The sequence below is a fragment of the Leuresthes tenuis genome, unplaced genomic scaffold (genome assembly GCF_036924035.1).
Source record: "Leuresthes tenuis unplaced genomic scaffold, fLeuTen1.0.hap1 SCAF_47, whole genome shotgun sequence".
NCBI lineage: Eukaryota > Metazoa > Chordata > Actinopteri > Atheriniformes > Atherinopsidae > Leuresthes > Leuresthes tenuis.
The window spans coordinates 139,922-157,155 of record NW_027325401.1 but is presented as its reverse complement, the minus strand read 5'-3'; the positions used below and the strand labels follow the sequence as shown (position 1 = coordinate 157,155).

The 17,234-nt window shown below is 43.6% G+C and overlaps 6 non-coding genes across 6 annotated transcripts; 3 read left to right on the top strand and 3 right to left on the bottom strand.

Annotated features, from left to right (window-relative positions):
- Positions 1-8,822: 8,822 nt before the first annotated feature.
- On the top strand, positions 8,823-9,013 carry LOC140285557 (U2 spliceosomal RNA). Its single transcript, XR_011910572.1, has one exon. It is a non-coding gene; the product is annotated as a U2 spliceosomal RNA (small nuclear RNA).
- A 387-nt stretch (positions 9,014-9,400) lies between these two features.
- LOC140285530 (U5 spliceosomal RNA) lies at positions 9,401-9,514 on the top strand. The gene has a single exon (XR_011910547.1). It is a non-coding gene; the product is annotated as a U5 spliceosomal RNA (small nuclear RNA).
- A 275-nt stretch (positions 9,515-9,789) lies between these two features.
- On the top strand, positions 9,790-9,975 carry LOC140285566 (U2 spliceosomal RNA). Its single transcript, XR_011910580.1, has one exon. It is a non-coding gene; the product is annotated as a U2 spliceosomal RNA (small nuclear RNA).
- Positions 9,976-15,554: 5,579 nt separating this feature from the next.
- LOC140285543 (U2 spliceosomal RNA) lies at positions 15,555-15,742 on the bottom strand. Its single transcript, XR_011910559.1, has one exon. It is a non-coding gene; the product is annotated as a U2 spliceosomal RNA (small nuclear RNA).
- Positions 15,743-16,017: 275 nt separating this feature from the next.
- On the bottom strand, positions 16,018-16,131 carry LOC140285533 (U5 spliceosomal RNA). Its single transcript, XR_011910550.1, has one exon. It is a non-coding gene; the product is annotated as a U5 spliceosomal RNA (small nuclear RNA).
- Positions 16,132-16,542: 411 nt separating this feature from the next.
- LOC140285582 (U2 spliceosomal RNA) lies at positions 16,543-16,733 on the bottom strand. The gene has a single exon (XR_011910594.1). It is a non-coding gene; the product is annotated as a U2 spliceosomal RNA (small nuclear RNA).
- Between the last annotated feature and the right edge of the window lie 501 nt (positions 16,734-17,234).

The following is a 17,234-nucleotide window of genomic DNA, read 5'->3' as shown; positions in this document are numbered from 1 at the left end:
TGGAGTACAGCTTTTACTGCTGACTCTTATCTTTGTCCTTCCGGGCGTGTTGGTTAGGCTGATGTATGTCAGGGTGGAAGTCATCTACTGGTTCTGGTACCTTCTTACAGTGACTGGCATGAATCCAGGTTGCTCTCTCTGCAACTTTAACAGCTGTGTGAGTGACCAGTAGCACCTGGAACGGGCCTTGCCAACGTTTGGACTTCCAATGTTTCCTGCGAAGTTCCTTCACCACCTGTCATCTGGTTGGAGTGGTGTGTTTTCTGTGGCTGGAAGGGCTGCTTTTACTGCCTGTGAAACTTGAGATAGAACAGTGGAAAGGTTTCGACAGTAAGACAACATAGCATCATCACAAACAGTTGTGGAAGGGAGGGGTCTGGTTACAGGTCCCAATCCCAGGTTAGGAGGTCTGCCAAATAAAATTTCAAATGGGCTGAGATTCACTTGAGCTCTGATTCTCATTCTCATGTAGATAAGCACAATAGGTAATGCTTTTGTCCATGGCAGACCTGTTTCTTCACAACATTTGGCTAACTTGGACTTTAATGTACCATTTTCTCTTTCCACAGCACCTCCACTCTGTGGATGATAAGCACAATGTGTGCGCAAGGTTATTCCCAGGAATTTACCAACCTCAGTCAATGCAGTGTTTACAAAATGTGTGCCATTATCACTGCTGATCTTCTCTGGAATGCCCCATCTAGGAATGATTTCTGTTTAGCAGTGCTTTAGTCACTGCATTACTGTTTGCATGTTTTGCAGGGAAAACTTCAACCCATTTACTAAACACGTCCACTATTACTAGTGCATATTTCTTTCCTTCAGCTGGTGTGAGTTCAACAAAATCCATCATCAAATGTTCAAAAGGTTTCTCTGGTGGAGGGTGTGCAACTTGCGATGTGTGTAATGCCTTTCCTACATTATGTGTGGCACAAACCATACATGACTGACAGTATTTTTGCGCATATGAACTGAACCCTTTTGTGAACCACTGAGCAGTGAGTGCATTCAGCATCCCCCCTTTTGACACATGGTTCAACCCATGTGTCAATTTTGAAAAATGAGGAAAAAAATGTTTAGGTAGACAGGGTTTACCATCAGGTCCCATCCAAACACCATCCGTATGAGTTGCACCCACAGAGGACCAAATGCGTCCAGAGGACCAAATTTCATCTGCAGAGGCAAAAGTTTGCAAAGCATGGAGATCTGTGAGGGAGTCTTCTGCCTGCAAAGAGAGGGAAGCGAAAACAGGAAAAAAATTAGCTGCTTGCTTAGCTGCAGCATCAGCTCTGGTATTGCCACAAGCAACAGGATCGTCTGAGTTAGTGTGAGCCGTACACTTACAGACCGAGATTGCTGTAGGCAAAAGGATCGCATCAAGAAGATCAGAAACCTGCTTGGAGTTCAGAATAGTTTTACCATCTGATTTAAGGAAATGCCTGTGTTTCCACAGCGCACCAAAGTCATGAACAACACCAAAAGCATATCTGGAATCTGTGTAAATAGTGACAGACTTACCAGCTGCCAACTTACAAGCTTCAGTAAGTGCAATAAGCTCAGTAGTTTGAGCAGAGAAATGTTTAGGAAGAGAACCAGACAACAAAGTGTCATGTGAAGAACATACTGCAAACCAAACACAGTTAGTACCTGTGGCTGGATCACGCAAAGCTGATCCATCTACAAAAAGAATCATGTCAGAGTTTGGAAGAGGAGTCTCTAAAAGATCAGGTCGGGGTGTACAAACTTGTTCCAAAACAGCTTCACAGTCATGAGGCTCCCCATCCTCAGGAGTCGGAAGCAAAGTAGCAGGATTCAGAACAGTACAACGTTTAACAGTGACATTTGGCATATCACGGAGCACAGAGGTGTATCTGAGCCAACAAGCAGTTGAAAGATGTGAAGTTTTCTGCTCGAGAAGAATAATGGCAACAGCATGAGGAACCAAAACAGTCAAATTAGCGTAGCCCACAATATCTTGGGAGGCCAGGACAGCTTTCTCTGCAGCTGCAACAGCACGAAGACAACCAGGCAGGCCTGCAGCCACAGAGTCCAGTTTTGCTGAGAAATGAGCCACTGGCCTTTGCCTGCCCCATGTTCCTGCATAAGAACAGATGTCATACAACCATGCTTCTCATCAACTGCCTGTATGAAAGGTTTATGAGGATCTGGAATGCCAAGTGTTGGTGCTGTTTGAAGAGCCAGCTTAAGCTGACTAAAGGCTGATTCAGCCTCAGGAGTCCATGGAACACGATCAGCTGACTGGAGCTGCATGTCAGAACTGCAGCTGCCTTTACCATGGATAAGAGCACCTAAGAGAGCTTCGAGAAAAGAGTAGTTAGGAATAAAGTTCCTGCAGTAAGATGTTATACCTAAGAATGACATAAGCTGTTTTTTAGTAACCGGTTTAGGAATGATCTGAACTGCATCCATTTTCTATACCGACAGTCCGTTAATCGGGTAGCGGGTGGGCTGGAGCCTATCCCAGCAGTCATCGAAAGGCGAAAGGCGGGGTACACCCTGGACAGGTCGCCAGTCCATCGCAGGGCCACATAGAGACAAACGAGACAAACAACCATGCATACTCACACTCACTACGGACAATTTGGAGTCAACAATTAACCTGACATGCATGTTTTTGGATGGTGGGAGGAAGCCAGAGTACCTGGAGAGAACCCACGCATACACGGGGAGAACATGCAAACTCCACACAGAAAGGCCCCAGGCAGGGATCGAACCTGGAACCCTCTTGCTGTGAGGTGACAGTGCTAACCACCACACCACCGCGCAGCCCTGCAGCAACATGTTTAGGAGAAAGTGAGCGCCCATCCTTAGAAATCACATGACCCAAAAAGGTGACTTCGTCCTGTACAAACTGTAACTTAGAAAGGCTGGCTTTATGGCCATAAGAAGGAAGATGTTTCAACAGATTCACTGTCTTTTTCACACTGTTGTTTAGATGGACCACATAAAAGGATGTCATCCGCATACTGCAAAAGAGCAGAGCCTGTGGTTGATTGAAGTTAATCCAGACTAGCTTTGAGGGCAGCATTGTAAATAGTGGGACTTTCACAGTACCCCTGGCATAACCGGGTAAAAGTCCAAGATCTCCCTTCAAACTAAAAAGCAAACCAAAATGGGCTATGAGGGTGCACTGGCGACAAGTCAACCACTGAGAAAAACTGTGCATCTGATGTAATTTGAGACAAAATAGTGTGTGGGTTGGGCACAGTAGGAGCATGTGGCTGAACTGCAGCATTCACCGCTTGGAGGTCCTGTACAAAACGCCATTCATCTGGCTGGCCAGCATCTTTAATCTTTTTAACAGGAAACAATGGAGTAAGCACAGGTGAATTTTCAAAAGGAACAATAACGCCTGTTTTCTGAAAAGATTGAAAAACAGGTTTAATCCCTTTAATTGCTTCAGGCTTAAAAGGGTATTGTTTTTTACATGGACAAAAGTCTGATTTAGGGGTGACAATTACTGGTTCACAGCCTTTTATCAACCCCACATCATATTTGCTCTTAGCCCAAAGATCATTGGGCACTTCAGCCAACATGGGTATCGAAGACAAATCTGTTTCAGTTAAAAAACATGCTTCAAAATGTGATTCTGTGGTAGGAATTAAGTCCACAGTTCTTTGACAATGCATTGTACTCAAAAATGTTTTTTTGTATGCTGACAATCGTTCAGAAAACATCAAATTTGGATCAGCAGGTGAAACAGTCCACTCCATTTCTTTTTGACATGTAGCAACAAACTCTCCCACACCTTGTCACTGCCAGTGTGTACGTTTGGCCAAGGAAATGTGAGGGCGAGTACCACAAACATTAAAAAAATCAAAGTGCTCTGGAGTCAATAAAGTAGGCGCACATATTTTTTCACTTCTTCTCAGGCCCCAAAGAAATGTGTGATGTGCAGTGCAAATCAGTAGGTTGCATGAAATCAGAAAGGGGTGAAACTAACGCTTTTTCTTCTTCCACTAGTTGTTGTGAAAAAGGAGAGCTGGGAAGTTTCCACTCATAAGCATATGTAAGTGCCGATGAATCAAACTGCACTGCTGTGAAAAAAGGCTGTAACATAACCTTAACACCCTCTGGTGTAGAAGTTAAAATAATGCCTAATTTACACATGAGATCACAGCCCATCAGGTTAATGGGACACAACTCTGATAACAAAAATGAGTGTTTGAAGGAGAGCTCATCGGGAGTGACAACACGCAATGGGCATTGTCATTTTCTCCTTCACAACCTGGCCTGATGCAGACATACAGTAAACGTGGTTTCCACTTAACTTTGGAGGACAATCAAACTCCCCTGACGTCACTACTGACGAACATAAGTTCCTATATTCTGAGAGAAATATCTTTGCTCTAGGACGGAAATAGCATGCAAAACTTTACTACGTGAATCACAGTCGGCAAGCGTTGCTTCACTACACAGAGCAGGAAGAATGTGTGAGTGTGTTTGTGCTATCACCCATTAGTGGAGGCTCCGCTGCCGCGTGACGTCCAGAACCTGCCTCCCACCCTCAGTCAGCCTTTTGCCCAATTTCATCACTGTTTAGCTGTGGACAGTCCTTCTTCCAGTGTCCAGTCTGGCCACAGTAAAAACAAATATTCGGATCATAGCTCTGGCGTGGCCCATTTCGACCTCCTCTCCCACACGTCCACGTCTTCGACTTCGGCCTCGTCCTCTGTTTACACCAACTGCGTAATACATGGTCATTGTTGCCAAATGCAGCTCCTTTTCTCGCGAGCATATCGGCGAACGTCAGCCAAACGAGGACCCTCACACCATCCCACGTAAATGTTCTTTACTTCAGTGGCGACATCTATATAATATTGTCTGGGTCCCGTTAAAACATGTATTTTTCCCATCTAATTCCTTGTTTGCTTTAAGTATTCCCCATTTTCTATCCCATCAGTTGCCAACCAGTTTGTATGGAGTACACTGGAGCAACTTGACTGATCAGTAAAACACTGCTTTTGTTGTCACCGCAAGGCTTCCCCCGTCGGTTGTTTCACTGAGACACTACTGAGTAACTACAACTCAACACAGTTTATACACATAACATTCATATACATACTAACAAACAAACAAACAATAATTTATCGCAATTTTCTCATCTCTGTTTGAACGTACACCCAGGTAAATATTCCTGTAGTCTTCTCATACCGACTATGGACCCATTCATTGTTTAACTTCACTGTTTTGCAAATCCTAATTGAATATTACACATTGACATTGAACTTTACTGGATAAGCAGGTCTTCATTGCATTCAGCAGCCTATATGTGAGCATCTATGTGTAAGCTGTTCTTCTTTGCATTTATCAGCAGCAAGCAATTCTTCACTGCACATGCATATGTAAATAGTAAAACAATTCCAATGTGTTAGCGAAACCTTCTATATCACAGTGGTTTCTAAGATCTATTTTAAGTTCTTTGCCATCAGTGAGATGACATAGTTTACAAAGTGTGTCAAATTATCACTGAAGATCTTTTCAGGAATTTCAAATCTAGAAATGAGTTATTTTACGCGTGATTTTGCTACTGAGAGTGCATCTGCTTGTGCACATGGAAATATTTCAGACCATTTGGTAAAAACCTCTGTTGTCACTGAGCAGAATCGTTTCCCTTAACATTAATTTAGTTCAATGAAATCTACACAATAATGAAATAATGAAATCCAAACAAATATGTTGAAAAAGATACACTGGCTTAGGGAATTATCTTCGTTTTGGTCTTAGATTGCCCTGTGGAATGTATTTTGCACATATTTGACCTGCTAGACAAAACTTTATTCATTTATTTATTCTAAAAAAAAAAATTCAATAATTAGTAAAACCATATGCTGTAAAAACCTTGTTCATTATTGCTTCCATCCCTCCTGTTGAGACATGACATGGTCCGTGGCTCAATACTGCAGCATATTTAAACAAATTCTTTGGCAGTATGGTTTTCCTTCCGGTCATTCATACGAGTCTATTGTAGATGGCAATTGAATAACATCTAATAATGCTAAAATATTTGTAGTTTATACATTTAGCTGTGGATGTCAACATACCTGTTTTTCCAATGCTGTGTTAACACATGTACAGTTGAGAAGGCATACTGACTGTCAGTGTAAACGTTAACAACCTTTTTGTTATTTAATTTACAAGCTTCAGTTAAAGCTACCAATTTGACTGCTTGAACAGAGTAATTTTTTGGTAGTGGTTGTTTTAAGAAAACTTCAGTTTCTGTTACTACTGCAAATCCTGTAGCATTTGTGCCATCAGGGTTTTTTGCTTGACCTGTTGAATAAATATAGTTATTTCTGCATTTTCATAACGTATATCAGTTAAGTCTGGCCTGGGTAAAACACTGATGGTTATTTCTGACATGCAATCATGAGGCTTTCCATCTGTGGGGTAGGTAGCAGTGTGGATGGATTAAGTGTAGCACATCTCTCGACAACAAGGTGTGGCTGTGAAAGAAGAACTGTTATGTAGGAGAGATGTCTGGTAAAGATATTTTGTTAAGTAACCATATCACAGCCACTGCATGAGGTACCTTAAGTGTTAATGGGTGAAATAACACCATTATTGTTGATGCCTGCACTGCCAATGGCTTCTGGCCATTGATTCAAAAGTACGATCTCGTCCCTGTTTCCCCCTTTCAGTGGACACTGGCCCCTAATTACCGCAATTCAGCAGGGGGTCTTTCATTAGGAGTACTGGACTCCCCCGTGCACGGTTTCAGCTCCGACCCTGGAAAGCGGAAAAAACGTTGAGATCTGGTTTGAGGACCCAATTGTTGAGAAAAGTCTCTCAATGAGACTCAGAGTTGCTGGAGTCAGTTAATGCAAATGTTTAATCTTGCAGCAAGTTCAAGAATGTGTGTGTGTATGGGTGTATGTGTGCGAACGTGTGTGAGTTTGTGTGTGTGAGAGTTTAAAGAACCTGTTATCCACAGGCAGGTCTTAACTAGTATGGCACAGGTCCAGCCTGTCTCATCTTTTTTGGAAGGTCCAGCGCTCGGCCGTAACCCTTCTGTCTGTTTGGACTCTCACATACATTCGGTTAATCATAGAAAAACGAGAACAAAACTTTTTAGCCCCTTAAATTCATAAAACAGACATGGTGCAGTTATTTCCATTCTAGAAAATAAGAGTAATCACCACCATTCCTATAAATTCTGGATATTCTAACAATCTGAATCTTTTTTAAATGTTCGATGAAGCCCTTTGCTGTTCTGTTTAGAGACTCAGCTGATCATAAACCAAGTTTTGCTCTTGAACCAAGCTTCTAAACTCTTCACCTTTTTCATTTCTCAGTTAGTATTCACTTTAAAACTGATTAAAAGAAAAATTAAATGAATGCCTATCAACAAATGTGGGATCTAAACTCTAGTGCTTTCTCTAAAATAATTTCCTTTCTCAATTCAGAAATGTGTGTGTGTAAGTCACAACACCCGTGACACCAAAACGGCTTTCTTTTCTCTCTTTTCTCTACACTCTGCACTGTGAGCACACACACCAAATCAGAAAGGCTTTTTTCTCTCTTTTCTACATTATGGACTGTGGGGACAGTCCATAATGTGTGCCAGGGCGTTGTCTCACGTATTAGATTATGCTTAAGATACGAATGGGTTTATCAGTCACATCAGAATCCATACATACTGATCCTCCCGTAATAAAATGGTCGGATCTTATCAAACACACTTTGTTTCTTGTGACAAGTCAGCGAAACAGCGTATACACGTCAAGACACTGAATCAAGTTTGCCACAAGAACTCATAAGTTTGGCAGTATTGCTCTGCCGTCAGCAATCATACACCCATTTTATTTTCATGAGACATGTGCAGGCACCTGTTCATCTACTGTTCTATCACTATGAATTAGTTTATCTATTATCAATAAGGATACTTCTACAACTACTATCAAAGTATGTCCAGACTTCTTATGTTGTCAGTTGCTATATATGAATAAGTGGGTTGCTACTGAAAAGCATTAAGCATGTCACACAGCCCAAACATATAACATTTCAGGACACACCACACAGTTAACAACCACAGTGAAGCGTGTCAAAGCCCAAACATGTAACATTCAACAGGACACTTACACAACACATTCAAATCAAACAGTCAGACAACATACAAGAACATATACCCCAGCCGGCATTGCTCCCTGCCTATTTTCCTACAACTCACTATGTGTGCGCACACCTTTATTCACAAACTCTTCAACTTATACTCTTTTACCGAAGCTGCTACAGCTCGATTGGCCAAATACCCTTAGATCCTATTTCGGTGAATTTGACATCTGCCTTGTATGTAACAGATTAGCGGTTTAGCAGTTTTAATTTAGTTTGAGTGAAGGAATTCATTTTATAGCAAAATCCGAAATCGTGAAGAACTCATGAAAGTAAGCTTATTCTCGGATTCCTGAAACTTTAGATTTGCTCTTTCTTTTACTGCAAAGTACAACGTTGAGCAGCACTAATGAGTTGTTTCTATTTTTGGCAGGCTTTACCTTTGCGGATGAAGCCCTTTCTGTCTGTGCAAAAGAAATCTTGTTACTGTGCAGAGTGACTTCTCTGAGTAGAGTCGCCTTACTTGTTGCGACTGTGCCGATGTTCGAAGCTGGAGTGCAAAGTTGTTGCTTGAATGGTGCTCGCTGGAGCGTGTGGTAGTGTAAAGTTATACCATTTAAAAGGGCTGAAGAGTGCTCAGTGCAGCGGGTGGGCGGAGGTGCAAAGTGACACTATGGCCATAAAAAGAACACCGCTACAAGTGCGCATTTTGCCAGGAAGGGCCCTCGGACGTGAACCAGTGGACAGTTATCGCTTCTCGGCCTTTTGGCTAAGATGAAGTGTAGTATCTGTTCTTATCAGTTTAATGTCTGATATGTCCTCTATGCGAGGACTACATATTAAATGGATTTTTATCAATAGGAGTTGAAAAAGGAGCTTGCTCCGTTCACTCCAAGCATCGACCCGGTACTGCAGTGCCGCTGGGAACGGTGCGCTCTCCTCTGCTCTTGTGAAAAAGCAAACAGCGGTGCAGGATGGAAGTTTCTTTTAATCTGCTGAGAAAAGAGAGTGAATGCGAAGCAGACTTTAACACGGCTCTGGGAGCGAGCCGAGTGCGGGCTAACCGGGACAATTGCTTGAAAGAAACGCGACACCGAATGAGCAGTCAGAACAAAGCCTCAATACGGTGTTCCTGTGTTGTTTGTGGCTGCCTTGTCTTTTGCACAGAGTAAAAGACAAGGCAGCCATCGAATAGGGCCCGATTGTTCCTACTTGGTCAGCCGAGGAGCAAGGGGGGGAGCAAGCGTCTCAACCAAGCAAAGCTCACCATGGGGAAGGTGGCTATGCCAACTAGCCTGATGCCCTGCTCCCGCAGTGATGGATAATCGTACACTGGTTTCTCTTCATAATGTACAAGTCTTTCGCCTTTTACTAAAGACTTCCGTGGAGAGCAGCACTAATGAATTGTTTCTATTTTTGGCAGGCTTTACCTTTGCGGGTGAAGCCCTTTCTGTCTGTGCAAAAGAAATCTTGTTACTGTGCAGAGTGACTTCTCTGAGTAGAGTCGCCTTACTTGTTGCGACTGTGCCGATGTTGCTTGAATGGTGCTCGCTGGAGCGTGCGGTAGTGTAAAGTTATACCATTTAAAAGGGTTGAAGAGTGCTCAGTGCAGCGGGTGGGCGGAGGTGCAAAGTGACACTATGGCCATAAAACGAACACCGCTACAAGTGCGCATTGTGCCAGGAAGGGCCCTCGGACGTGAACCAGTGGACAGATATCGCTTCTCGGCCTTTTGGCTAAGATCAAGTGTAGTATCTGTACTTATCAGTTTAATATGTGATATGTCTATGCAAGGACTACATATTAAATGGATTTTTATCAATAGGATTTGAAAAAGGAACGGTGCGCTCTCCTCTGCTCTTGTGAAAAAGCAAACAGCGGTGCAGGATGGAAGTTTCTTTTAATCTGCTGAGAAAAGAGAGTGAATGCAAAGCAGACTTTAACACGGCTCTGGTAGCGAGCCGAGTGCGGGCTAACCAGGAGAATTGCTTGAAAGATACGCGACACCGAATGAGCGGTCAGAACAAAATCTCAATACGGTGTTCTTGTGGTGTTTTTATAAAATGCGGTGTAAAAAAAGGTGTGAATGCCCCATAGAAAACTAAAAGGTGGAGCGGAAGTGTTCGGCTGCAAGAAGGTGTGAATGTCCGACTATATTTGGTGAAAAGCAGGTGAAGCAAGGTCTGAATGCCCAACCTTACATCATCAAAAGCGAGATAAGAGGTTTTTGGCTGCAAGAAGGCCATAGTTTGCCAAAAGCGGGTAAGGTGCGAATGATCGGCTAAATATCAACAAAAGTGGGGGCGGAGGTCTTCGGATGCAAGTGGGTGTGAATATCCCACCATACAAGTATGGTGGAGAGGAAGCTGTGAATGGCCGACCATAGTTTGCAAAAAGCGGGTGAGAAAAGGTGCGAATGTCCAACCATACATGATCAAAACAGGGAGCGGAGGTGTTTTGCTGCGACAAGGTGTGAATGTCCACCCATAATTAATGAAAAGCGGGCAACAAGTAGGTTCGAATGCCCAACCATACATCATCAAAAGCAGGAGTGGATGTGTTCGGCTACAAGAAGGTTTGAATGTCCGAGCATAGTTTGTAAAAAGCGGGTAAGAAAAGGTTCGAATGCCCGAACATACACCATCAAAAGAGGGAGCGGAGGTGTTCCGCTGAAAGACGGTGTGAATGTCCGACCATAGTTGGTAAAAAGCGGGTAAGAAAAGGTTCGAATGCCCGAATATGTACCATCAAAACGGAAGCGGAGGTGTTCGGCTGTAAGAAGTTGTGAATGTCCGACCAAAGTTTGTAAAAAGCAGTTAAGAAAAGGTTCGAATATCCAACCAAACATAATCAAAAGTGGGAGCAGAGCTGTTCGACTGCAAGTAGGTGTGAATGTCCACCCATAATTCCTGAAAAATGGGTAAGAAAAGGTGCGAATGCCCAACCATACATCATCAAAAGAAGAAGTGGATGTGTTCTGCTACAAGAAGGTTTGAATATCCGACCATAGTTTGTAAAAAGTGGGTAAGAAAAAGTTCGAATGCCCGAACATACACCATCAAAAGAGGGAGCGGAGGTGTTCCGCTGTAAGATGCTGCGAATGTCCGACCATAGTTGGTAAAAAGCGGGTAAAAAAAGGTTAAAAAACCCGACTGTACACAATCAATAGCGGAAGCGGAGTTGTTCGGCTACAAGAAGGTGTGAAAGTCCACCAATAATTACTGAAAAATGGGTAAGAAAAGGTGTGAATGCCCAACTATACATCATCAAAAGCAGAAGTGGATGTGTTCGGCCACAAGAAGGTTTGAATGTCCGACCATAGTTTGTAAAAGGCGGGTAAGAAAAGGTTCGAATGCCCGTACATACACAATCAAAAGAGGGAGCGGAGGTGTTTCGCTGCAAGAAGGTGTGAATGTCCGAGCATAGTTTGTAAAAAGTGGGTGAGAAAAGGTTCGAATGCCAGAACATACACCATCAAAAGAGGGAGCGGAGGTGTTCCGCTGTAAGAAGGTGTGAATGTCCGACCATAGTTGGTAAAAAGCGGGTAAGAAAAGGTTCGAATGCCAAAATATACACCATCAAAAGCGGAAGCCGAGGTGTTCGGCTGCAAGTAGGTGTGAATGTCAGATCATAATTTGCAAAAAGCTGATGAGAAAGGTGTGAATGACCGACAATAATTGCTGAAAAATGTGTTAGAAAAGGTAAGAATGCCGGACCATTCATCATCAAAAGCGGGAGAAGAGGTGTTCGGCTGCAAGAAGCTGTGAATGTCCAGCCATAATTACTCAAAAACGGGTAAGAAAAGGTAGTATTGCCAGACCATAAATGATCAAAAAAGGGAGCGGAGGTTTTCCGCTGTAAGAAGGTGTGAATATCCGACCATAATTGGTAAAAAGCGGGTAAGAAAAGGTGCAAATGCCCGACAATGTATGATCAAAAGAGGGAGCGGAGGTTATCGGCTGCAAGAAGGTCTAAATGTCCAACCATAATTTGTAAAAACCGGGGAAGAAAAGGCTCCGAAGCCCAACTATACACCATCAAAAGCGGGAGCGGAGGTGTTCAGCTGCAAGAAGGTCTGAATGTCCATCAATAATTGCTAGAAAACATGAAAAAAAAATTTCGAATATCCAACCGCACATGATCATAAGTGGGAGAAGAGGTGTTCAGCTGCAAGAAGGTGTGAATGTCCACCCATAATTCCTCAAAAATGGGTAAGAAAAGGTGCGAATGCCCAACCATACATCATCAAAAGAAGAAGTGGATGTGTTCTGCTACAAGAAGGTTTGAATGTCCGACCATAGTTTGTAAAAAGTGGGTAAGAAAAAGTTCGAATGCCCGAACATACACCATCAAAAGAGGGAGCGGAGGTGTTCCGCTGTAAGATGCTGCGAATGTCCGACCATAGTTGGTAAAAAGCGGGTAATAAAAGATTAAAAAAACCCGACTGTACACAATCAATAGCGGAAGCGGAGTTGTTCGGCTACAAGAAGGTGTGAAAGTCCACCAATAATTACTGAAAAATGGGTAAGAAAAGGTGTGAATGCCCAACTATACATCATCAAAAGCAGAAGTGGATGTGTTCGGCCACAAGGTTTGAATGTCCGACCATAGTTTGTGAAAAGTGGGTAAGAAAAAGTTCGAATGCCCGAACATACACCATCAAAAGAGGGAGCGGAGGTGTTCCGCTGTAAGATGCTGCGAATGTCCGACCATAGTTGGTAAAAAGCGGGTAAGAAAAGGTTAAAAAACCCGACTGTACACAATCAATAGCGGAAGCGGAGTTGTTCGGCTACAAGAAGGTGTGAAAGTCCACCAATAATTACTGAAAAATGGGTAAGAAAAGGTGTGAATGCCCAACTATACTTCATCAAAAGCAGAAGTGGATGTGTTCGGCCACAAGAAGGTTTGAATGTCCGACCATAGTTTGTAAAAGGCGGGTAAGAAAAGGATCGAATGCCCGTACATACACAATCAAAAGAGGGAGCGGAGGTGTTTCGCTGCAAGAAGGTGTGAATGTCCAGCCATAATTACTCAAAAACGGGTAAGAAAAGGTAGTATTGCCAGACCATAAATGATCAAAAAAGGGAGCGGAGGTTTTCCGCTGTAAGAAGGTGTGAATATCCGACCATAATTGGTAAAAAGCGGGTAAGAAAAGGTGCAAATGCCCGACAATGTATGATCAAAAGAGGGAACAGAGGTTTTCGGCTGCAAGAAGGTCTAAATGTCCAACCATAATTTGTAAAAACCGGGGAAGAAAAGGCTCGGAAGCCCAACTATACACCATCAAAAGCGGGAGCGGAGGTGTTCAGCTGCAAGAAGGTCTGAATGTCCATCAATAATTGCTAGAAAACATGAAAATTTTTTTTCGAATATCCAACCGCACATGATCATAAGTGGGAGAGGAGGTGTTCAGCTGCAAGAAGGTGTGAATGTCCACCCATAATTCCTCAAAAATGGGTAAAAAAAAAGGTGCGAATGCCCAACCATACATCATCAAAAGCAGGACTGGATGTGTTCGGCTACAAGAAGGTTTGAATGTCCGAGCATAGTTTGTAAAAAGCGGGTAAGAAAAGGTTCGAATGCCCGAACATACACCATCAAAAGAGGGAGCGGAGGTGTTCCGCCATAAGGTGTGAATGTCCGACCGTAGTTGGTTAAAATACCCGACTGTACACAATCAATAGCGGGAGCGAATGTGTTCGGCTACAAGAAGGTGTGAATGGCCGACCATTTTTTGTAAATAGCGGGTAAGAAAAGGTGCGAATGCCCGACAATGTATGATCAAAAGAGGGAGCGGAGGTTTTCGGCTAAAAGAAGGTCTGAATTTCCAACCATAATTTGTAAAAACCGGGGAAGAAAAGGCTCGAAAGCCCGACTATACACCATCAAAAGCGGCAGCAGAGGGGTTCAGCTGCAAGAAGGTCTGAATGTCCATCAATAATTGCTAGAAAAAATGAAAGAAAATTTTCAAATATAAAACCGCACATGATCATATGCGGGAGAGGAGGTGTTCAGCTGCAAGAAGGTGTGAATGTCCACCCATAATTCCTGAAAAATGGGTAAAAAAAGGTGCGAATGCCCAACCATACATCATCAAAAGCATGTGTGAATGTCAGATCATAATTTGCAAAAACCTGATTGTGTGCAGCTGAACACCTCTGCTCCCGCTTTTGATGGTGTATAGTCGGGCTTTCGAGGCTTTTCTTCAACGGTGTTTACAAATTATGGTTGGAAATTCAGACCTTGCAGCCGAACACCTCCGCTCCCTCTTTTGATCATACATTGTCGGGCATTCGCACCTTGTCTTACCCGCGTTTTACAAACCATGGTCGGACTTTCACACCTTCTTGTAGCTGAACAGCTCTGCTCCCACTTTTGATTATGTTTGGTTGGATATTCGCACCTTTTCTTAACTGCTTTTTACAAACTTTGGTCGGACGTTCACAACTTCTTACAGCCGAACACCTCCGCTTCCGCTTTCGATGGTATATATTCGGGCATTCGAACCTTTTCTTACCCGCTTTTTACCAACTATGGTCGGACATTCACACCGTCTTTCAGCGGAACACCTCCGCTCCCTCTTTTGATGGTGTATGTTCGGGCATTCGCACCTTTTATTACCCACTTTTTACAAACTATGGTCGTACATTCAAACCTTCTTGTAGCCGAAAACCTCCACTCCCTCTTTTGATCATACTTTGTGGGGCATTCGCACCTTTTCTTACCCGCTTTTTACAAACTATGCTCGGACATTCAAACCTTCTTGTAGCCAAACACATCCACTCCTGCTTTTGTTGATGTATGGTTGGGCATTCGAACCTACTTGTTGCCCGCTTTTCATTAATTATGGGTGTACATTCACACCTTGTCGCAGCCAAACACCTCCGCTCCCTGTTTTGATCATGTATGGTTGGACATTCGCACCTTTTCTTACCCGCTTTTTGCAAACTATGGTCGGCCATTCACAGCTTCCTCTCCACCATACTTGTATGGTGGGATATTCACACCCACTTGCATCCGAAGACCTCCGCCCCCACTTTTGTTGATATTTAGCCGATCATTCGCACCTTACCCGCTTTTGGCAAACTATGGCCTTCTTGCAGCCAAAAACCTCTGATCTCGCTTTTGATGATGTAAGGTTGGGCATTCAGACCTTGCTTCACCTGCTTTTCACCAAATATAGTCGGACATTCACACCTTCTTGCAGCCGAACACTTCCGCTCCACCTTTTAGTTTTCTATGGGGCATTCACACCTTTTTTTACACCGCATTTTATAAAAACACCACAGGAACACCGTATTGAGGCTTTGTTCTGACCGCTCATTCGGTGTCGCGTTTCTTTCAAGCAATTCTCCTGGTTAGCCCGCACTCGGCTCGCTCCCAGAGCCGTGTTAAAGTCTGCTTCGCATTCACTCTCTTTTCTCAGCAGATTAAAAGAAACTTCCATCCTGCACCGCTGTTTGCTTTTTCACAAGAGCAGAGGAGAGCGCACCGTTCCCAGCGGCACTGCAGTACCGGGTCGATGCTTGGAGTGAACGGAGCAAGCTCCTTTTTCAACTCCTATTGATAAAAATCCATTTAATATGTAGTCCTCGCATAGACATATCACATATTAAACTGATAAGTACAGATACTACACTTGATCTTAGCCAAAAGGCCGAGAAGCGATATCTGTCCACTGGTTCACGTCCGAGGGCCCTTCCTGGCACAATGCGCACTTGTAGCGGTGTTCGTTTTATGGCCATAGTGTCACTTTGCACCTCCGCCCACCCGCTGCACTGAGCACTCTTCAACCCTTTTAAATGGTATAACTTTACACTACCGCACGCTCCAGCGAGCACCATTCAAGCAACATCGGCACAGTCGCAACAAGTAAGGCGACTCTACTCAGAGAAGTCACTCTGCACAGTAACAAGATTTCTTTTGCACAGACAGAAAGGGCTTCACCCGCAAAGGTAAAGCCTGCCAAAAATAGAAACAATTCATTAGTGCTGCTCTCCACGGAAGTCTTTAGTAAAAGGCGAAGGACTTGTACATTATGAAGAGAAACCAGTGTACGATTATCCATCACTGCGGGAGCAGGGCATCAGGCTAGTTGGCATAGCCACCTTCCCCATGGTGAGCTTTGCTTGGTTGAGATGCTTGCTCCCCCCCCTTGCTCCTCGGCTGACCAAGTAGGAACAATCGGGCCCTATTTGATGGCTGCCTTGTCTTTTACTCTGTGCAAAAGACAAGGCAGCCACAAACAACACGGGAACACCGTATTGAGGCTTTGTTCTGACTGCTCATTCGGTGTCGCGTTTCTTTCAAGCAATTCTCCCGGTTAGCCCGCACTCGGCTCGCTCCCAGAGCCGTGTTAAAGTCTGCTTCGCATTCACTCTCTTTTCTCAGCAGATTAAAAGAAAGTTTCATCTTAGGCTCCCTGAAACTTCCATCCTGCACCGCTGTTTGCTTTTTCACAAGAGCAGAGGAGAGCGCACCGTTCCCAGCGGCACTGCAGTACCGGGTCGATGCTTGGAGTGAACGGAGCAAGCTCCTTTTTCAACTCCTATTGATAAAAATCCATTTAATATGTAGTCCTCGCATAGAGGACATATCAGACATTAAACTGATAAGAACAGATGTTACACTTGATCTTAGCCAAAAGGCCGAGAAGCGATAACTGTCCACTGGTTCACGTCCGAGGGCCCTTCCTGGCACAATGCGCACTTGTAGCGGTGTTCTTTTTATGGCCATAGTGTCACTTTGCACCTCCGCCCACCCGCTGCACTAAGCACTCTTCAGCCCTTTTAAATGGTATAACTTTACACTACCACACGCTCCAGTGAGCACCATTCAAGCAACAACTTTGCACTCCAGCTTCGAACATCGGCACAGTCGCAACAAGTAAGGCGACTCTACTCAGAGAAGTCACTCTGCACAGTAACAAGATTTCTTTTGCACAGACAGAAAGGGCTTCATCCGCAAAGGTAAAGCCTGCCAAAAATAGAAACAACTCATTAGTGCTGCTCAACGTTGTACTTTGCAGTAAAAGAAAGAGCAAATCTAAAGTTTCAGGAATCCGAGAATAAGCTTACTTTCATGAGTTCTTCACGATTTCGGATTTTGCTATAAAATGAATTCCTTCACTCAAACTAAATTAAAACTGCTAAACCGCTAAT